The sequence below is a fragment of the Panthera pardus genome, unplaced genomic scaffold (genome assembly GCF_024362965.1).
Source record: "Panthera pardus isolate Hobbes unplaced genomic scaffold, ASM2436296v1 HiC_scaffold_16, whole genome shotgun sequence".
In the NCBI taxonomy this organism is placed as follows: Eukaryota; Metazoa; Chordata; class Mammalia; order Carnivora; family Felidae; genus Panthera; species Panthera pardus.
The window spans coordinates 79747328-79754140 of record NW_026526721.1 but is presented as its reverse complement, the minus strand read 5'-3'; positions in this window follow the sequence as shown (position 1 = coordinate 79754140).

Here is a 6813-nt window from a genome sequence, read left to right as displayed (position 1 = left end):
GGGGGTCCTCTGTGCTTCCTGGATTTTGATGTCTTTGTCTTTCCCCAAGTTAGGAAAGTTTTCCCCTATGATTTGTTCACATAACCCTTTTACTCCTATTTCTCTCTCTTCCTCTTCTGGGACCCCTATGATTCTGATGTTGTTCCTTTTTAATGAGTCACCGATTTCTCTAACTCTTAAATCGTGCTCTTTTGGCTTCATCTCCCTCTTCTTTTTTGCCTTATTATCCTCTATAAGTTTGTCCTCTATATCGCTGATTCTCTGTTCTGCCTCATCCAACCTTGCCGGTGAGGCATCCATCCATGATTGCAGCTCAGTTATAGCATTTTTAATTTCATTCTAGTTTTTACTTCTTTTATCTCTGCAGAAAGGGATTCTAATCTACTTTTGACTCCAGCTAGTATTCTTATTATTGTGATTCTAAATTCTGGTTCAGACATCTTGCTTGTATCTGTGTTGGTTAAATCCCTGGCTGTTGTTTCTTTGTGCTCTTTCTTTTGGGGTGAATTCCTTCGTTTTGTCATTTTGAAGGGAGAAAAGGAATTAATGAGGTAGAAAAATTAAAATTTAAAAAAATTAAAATTAAAAAAAACATTAAAATTAAAAAATTAAACACACACACACACACACACACACACACACAAAATCCAATAAATGATACCAGATCCTAGGTGTGTTTCGGTCTGGGTGTTGAAAGTAGTTTGACAGATTAGAGAAAAGAAGGGGGGGGAGGAAATCGTTTGAGAATTTGAAAAAATGAATACACTGAAGCAGACTAAAATGAGATGATGGGAGTAAAATAGAATTTGAAAAAGTTTACACAAAAGTAAAGAATATAGTAAAAAAAATTAAAGAAAAATATTTTTAATAAAAATTGGAAATAAAAATGAATTTTTCTCTTTCTGCATTCAAGAAAAAGAAAAGAAACGAAAAAGAGAAAAAAATTAAAAAAGAAAAAAATAAACCGTTTGAAAATTTGAAAAAGTGAATACACTGAAGTAGACTAAAATAAAATGATGGAAGTAAAATAGAATTTGAAAAAGTTTACACAAAAGTAAAAAATATAGTAAAAAAATTAAATATTTTTCATAAAAATTGAAAATAAAAATGAATTTTTTCTCTTTCTGTATTCAAGAAGTGAAAAAGAAAAAAAAAGAAAGAAAATTGAATATATGGACCTGCTAAAAGATTGAATAGGACTGAAATTACTTCGTTTTCCCCTAGAAGTCACACTATGAAGCACTTTATAGTCCATAAACTAAGCAGGCCGTGAGACTTGTGTTCTTGAAGAGCGAGGTTGGCCCAGTTGGGAAGGGCTCAGTGTAACGTCTCCACTCTCCACTAGATGGCGCTGCTAGTCTACTGGGGTGGATTGTTGCAGAGCTCATAGGTGCGTGTGCATATGCGCAGGAGCGGTGAAAATGGCGTCAGTCTCTAGTATGGGAACTCTGTTCTCTCTGATCAGCAATCGCGCACACCGTCCTCTGTCTTCAGCTTTCGTCCACTCCCGCTTCTTCACTGTCCGTGACAAAGCCCCAGGCAGTACCTCTCTCCCGAGTTTTGTCTCAGATGCGGCTGTTTTCCCCAGCCCCATACTTCTGAAGGACTGCGGCTTTGACCCGTTCCACCCCTCTGCGGGAGGGTCTCACCGAGCAATGGCCGAATGCCGGCTGTACCCAGGAACGCCTGCCGGACCCTGCTGCTGCCGGTGCCCCGAGACTGCAGCCAGGTGCCAGCCTGCCCCAGAAAAGGTTCGCGAGTAGTGTAGCAGCAGCTTTTCAGGGACTATGGAAAATCACAACACACATCTGGCACCAGGCTTCACCCTTAAGGACCTTGTTCCAGCACCAGCGAATGTGGCCGCCTTCTGGGGTCTGCTGGGACCAGGTGGCTTCAACAGTCTCTACCAAATGTCCTTCCAGCAGTGGAACTGCTTTTCCCTGCGTGGCCCGAGAACCTCCTGGACCCCACTCTGTTCCTGGGGATTCGCCCTTCCCACCAGAGCACCGCCAGGTATGGAGCTGCAGAGTTGCAGACTTTGCGCTCCCCTTGCTTAGTCTTAGTGGAATTTAAACCCTCTCCTTTCTCCTTTCTCCCTTTTTAGTTTAGTCCCTGCGGCTGTTTCCGATTTTCCACTTTCTCTCCAGCTGCTTTTGGGGAGGGGTACTTTTCTTGTATTCTCCCCCCGCGCCGTCTCCACCCTCTCTCCACCCGCAAAAGCACCTCCCTGTCCTCTGCAGCTTCTTGCTCCCCAAGTTCACCTCTCTGTACCGCGTACCTGCTGAATTCTGTGGTTCAGGTTGTGCAGATTGTTGTGTTAATCCTCCAATCAGTTTTCTAGGTGTGCAGGATGGTTTAGTGTTGGTCTGGCTGTATTTCTTTTCTTTTTTTTTTTTTTAATATTTATTTTTGAGACAGAGAGAGACAGAGCATGAACGGGGGAGGGTCAGAGAGATAGACACACAGAATCCAAAGCAGGTTCCAGGCTCCAAGCTGTCAGCACAGAGCCCGACGTGGGGCTAGAACTCACGGACTGTGAGATCATGACCTGAGCCGAAGTCGTTGCTTAACTGACTGAGCCACCCAGGCGCCCCAAGGTCTGGCTGCATTTCACAGACGTGGGACACACAAAACCTTCCATGCTGTTCTGCCATCTTGGCTCCTCCCCTGATTTTCTATCATTTGAAAATGATATGCCTGGGTATAGCATTGTTAAAAATTTATCCTGCTTAATATTCTGTAGGCTTTGTGGCTCTGTGTTTAATCCCTAACATTAATTTGGGGGCAATTCTCCATCGCTGTTGTTTCATATATTCCTTCTGTTTCTATTTTCTCCTTCTGGCATGTCCATTACATGAATGTTATGGCTTTTGTACTATCCCACAATCCTTGGATATTCTATTCTGCTTTTTTCAGTTTTTGTTCTCTTTGCTTTGCAGTTCTGGAGATTTCTGTTGGTATATCTTCAAGCTCAGAGATTCTTCTTCGTCTGTCTGTGCAGTCTACCAATAAACCCATCAATGGCATTTTTTTTTTTCATTTCTATTATAGTGTTTTTGATTGCAAGTGTTTCTTTTTGGTTCTTTCTTAGGATTTCCATCTCTCTGCTTCCCTTGCCCATCTCTTCTTGAGATTTTATCCCGTAGAGCCCTTAGCATATTACTGATAGTTGTTTTAAATTTCCTGGGCTGATGGGATTCCAACATTCCTGCCATGACTGGTTCTGATATGTGTCCTGTCTCTGCAGATTATGTTCCTTCAGTGTGCCTTGTAAATCTTGGATGGCTGGACATGCTATACCAGTTAAAAGGAACTGGTGTAAATGGGCCTTTAGAAATGTGGTGAGGTGGGGGAGAGGAACTATTCTATAGTCCTATGATTGGGTCTCAGTCTTTTCGTGGGCCTATCTGCACTGTGAACTTCACAAGGGTTTCTCAGTTCTTCTCCCCTGTTAGGTGAGGCAGAAAGGTTAGAATGGGCTGAAATAGTGTAATTCCCTTCTCCCATGACAGTTAGGCTATGGCTAACCAGGTTTTCCTGAGGGCAGGCCTTGTTAAGAAGAATGGGGTGCTCTATTTTTAAACGGTTTGTTTTCCCGTTGCCCTGAAGGAAGTGTGAGGAGCTTCTTTTCCAAATTTCTGTGAGAATTTGGACAAGTTTATGAGGCGAATCTCACAAAATTATTCCCTTTCCCCATGACTGGGTCCCTCTGGAATTTTAAATTCTGAGTTGTCCACACTAAAGCCTCTAGTAATTTGTCAATTACAGTTTAGGTTTTCCGACCCTGCCACTGGTTCCCATGGTGTTTTCTGCTTACGTGTCTCTAATCAGGTAAGCTGTGACTCTCTCCAGTCTTGGGGGCAATAGTTTGCCCTGTGTCCTCCCTTCTCTTATGGATCTTTGAGTCTGTTCAGCTTTTTACTTTTTGTTAAGACAAAAATGCTAACTTCCAAGCTCCTTATATGCAGAACAGAAAACTGGAAGTCTATAAGTTAATATGTTTTATTCTAGACAATGTTTGCGTTGAAAATAACATACAACTGGGGTCACCTGGGTGGCTCAGTTGGCTCAGTGTCCAGCTTCAGCTCAGGTCATGATCTCGCGGTCCGTGAGTTCAAGCCCCACATCGGGCTCTGTGCTGACAGCTCAGAGCCTGGAGCCTGCTTCAGATTCTGTGTCTCCCTCTCTCTGCCCTTCCCTTGCTTGCTCTCTGTCTCTCTCTCAAAAATAAATAAACATTAAAACATTTTTTAAAAGAGAATAACACACAACTGTTATATGTTCTGATAATTTGGAAATAATGCAATTAGAAATGGGAGGCCTGAGGGAGAGGGAGAGATGGAAGCAGAATCTGCATATTGTTGTGCAGGCAATAAGAATGCAGGTATACCACTGAAAAGAAAAACTGGATTGTTAAAGGTTAAATAAGAAAACTGGGGCTCAGGGCATTAAGAAACATAGGTACAAAGGTAACTACTAGAAAAAATACAAACCTTCCTAAATGAAAAAAAAAAAAAAAAATAGTGCCTTGCACAGAGAAACATAGCAAACATAATATACATTATAATGACCAAATAATATGAAGAGTTGAGACCAAATATATCAGACAAATAAGTATAAATGGCTTAGCTTGCCTGTTAAGAGGAAAATATTTTCCAAGTCAACTCGTATAATCTAACTTAGGCTTTTGAATGGCCACACAGTATGCCGTGGTTTGGCAATGCAACCAAACCCTTATAGTCACTTTGTTTCTAGCTTGTTTTATTTTATTTCACTACAAACACTGCTACACTCTTGTGCATAAGTCCTTCTATCCTAAATTTTTTATTTCTGTGGAAAATATTTCCATAAATGGACATTGAGGCTGTTTTCAGCATGGCAATTGCAAACAATGCCACAGTGAATATTCTCATGACACATACTGTCATATTACTGGGGTTACAGGTTCTTCCAAGTGGGTAAATTCCCAGAAATGGAGTTGCTGTATCAAAAGGTAAACAATTATTTCATTGTGTTAAATACTATTAAGTTTCCTCTGAAATGCTTTTATTGGTTTGCATTTTTACGCACAACCTATGATTAGCTGTTTCCTTATAACTTTGCATTGGAATATTATACGATGCAATGTTTCCCAATCTGAAAAGAGAGAAATGGTATTTCATTGCGATTTTAATGTGCATTTTTCTGAGTAAGGCTGGATATCTTTTCCTATGTTTAGGGGTTATCTTTAGAACTTTTGTGTGTGTGATCTGTTCATCTTTTGCATATTTTTCTGCCATATGTGTGCTCTGGGCATCACAGCAGTCTCTGAAAATAAGGAACTGGATCATGTTAGAAGATCAAGGTTTCCATGAAATAGAGAAAGCTGCCATTCATGGGAATGAAAATCATTTTTGGTGTGGAGACAAGGCAACCTTCTAGGGGTCTTCATAAAGCCATTGAGATATATATTCCTTCCAGTTGGCTTTGCTTTCAAGAATCTTTTAGTGGGGTGCCTGGGTGGCTCAGTCGGTTAAGCGTCCGACTTCAGCTCAGGTCATGATCTCACGGTCTGTGAGTTTGAGCCCCACATCGGGCTCTGGGCTGATGGCAAAGAGCCTGGAGCCTGCTTCCGATTCTGTGTCTCTCTCTCTCTCTGTCTCTCCCTCACTCATGCTCTATCTCTCAAAAAAATAAACATTAAAAAAAATTAAAAAGACATCTTTTAGTAGTTTTGGTCCAGTTTTGGCTTGGTGATAACCACCTTGCTACATGAATGCTGACATGCACTGTGGTGTCATTAGCCTTCCGCTGTGCTTGTTCATTGTGGATGACCGGTTTCCTCTCACCTGGACTGCCTTGCCTATTGGCTGACCTTTGTGGTGTCCTCACACAAAGTGAACTCGACATCCTTTTGGATGGGCATGGATTGAATGTTGTACTTCTATCTTAGCAACTTGGAAAGAAGAGAAGGCAATCTTCCTGTGCACGTGGGAAGGTGCACTGAAACACCTTGTAGGGTTCTTGCTCTAGTCAGAAGCTACAGAGGGATTAAACTTCACTTTGGCTACTATTGTTTCAGTAATGATCACAAGAGATTAAAACAGGCTGATGGGGCACCTGGGTGGCTCAGTCGGTTGAGCGTCCGACTTCGGCTCAGGTCATGATCTCGCGGTTCGTGAGTTCGAGCCCCGCGTCGGCTCTGTGCTGACAGCTCAGAGCCTGGAGCCTGCTTCATATTCTGGGTCTCTCACCTTCTCTGCCCCTCTCCCGTTCATGCTGTCTCTCTCTCTGTCTCTCAAAATAAAAATAAACATTAAAAATACAGGCTGATATAGATGCTTTTACTTATCTTTGCTACTGTGTTCTATGAGCCTCACTAGCTCAAAATATCTGTCAGAGAAAGAGGGCAAGTGAGGGACTGAACCTGAGGAGGCTGCGTGGGCTCTGATGCTCAACAAACTAGCAGCCAAGGGGAGGGAAACTGTCTAATGCATCTGTTAAGGGGGGTGCTGGTACCTGAAGGTTACCTCCATTTCTGGCCCCCATTAAAGGACAAAGGATCTTAACTGACCACAGATTCCATTAGAAGACAGATGTCCTGTGGTCAGAACATAACCTGTCTTGCGTCTGTATGACAAATTAAAAGTTTTTGAACCATCAATGCCAGAGGGTAGTTAAAACCCTTGGCACAGCCAGAAGACAGATGAGAAACAGGAGATGTAGGAGAAACATCCTCAGAACCAGGCCACTCCAAGCAGAGCTTCAGGCAACCCAGGCAGGCAGCTTAACCCAGCTCAGAGTCAGGCCTCTGAAACTCAGCATTTCATGAAA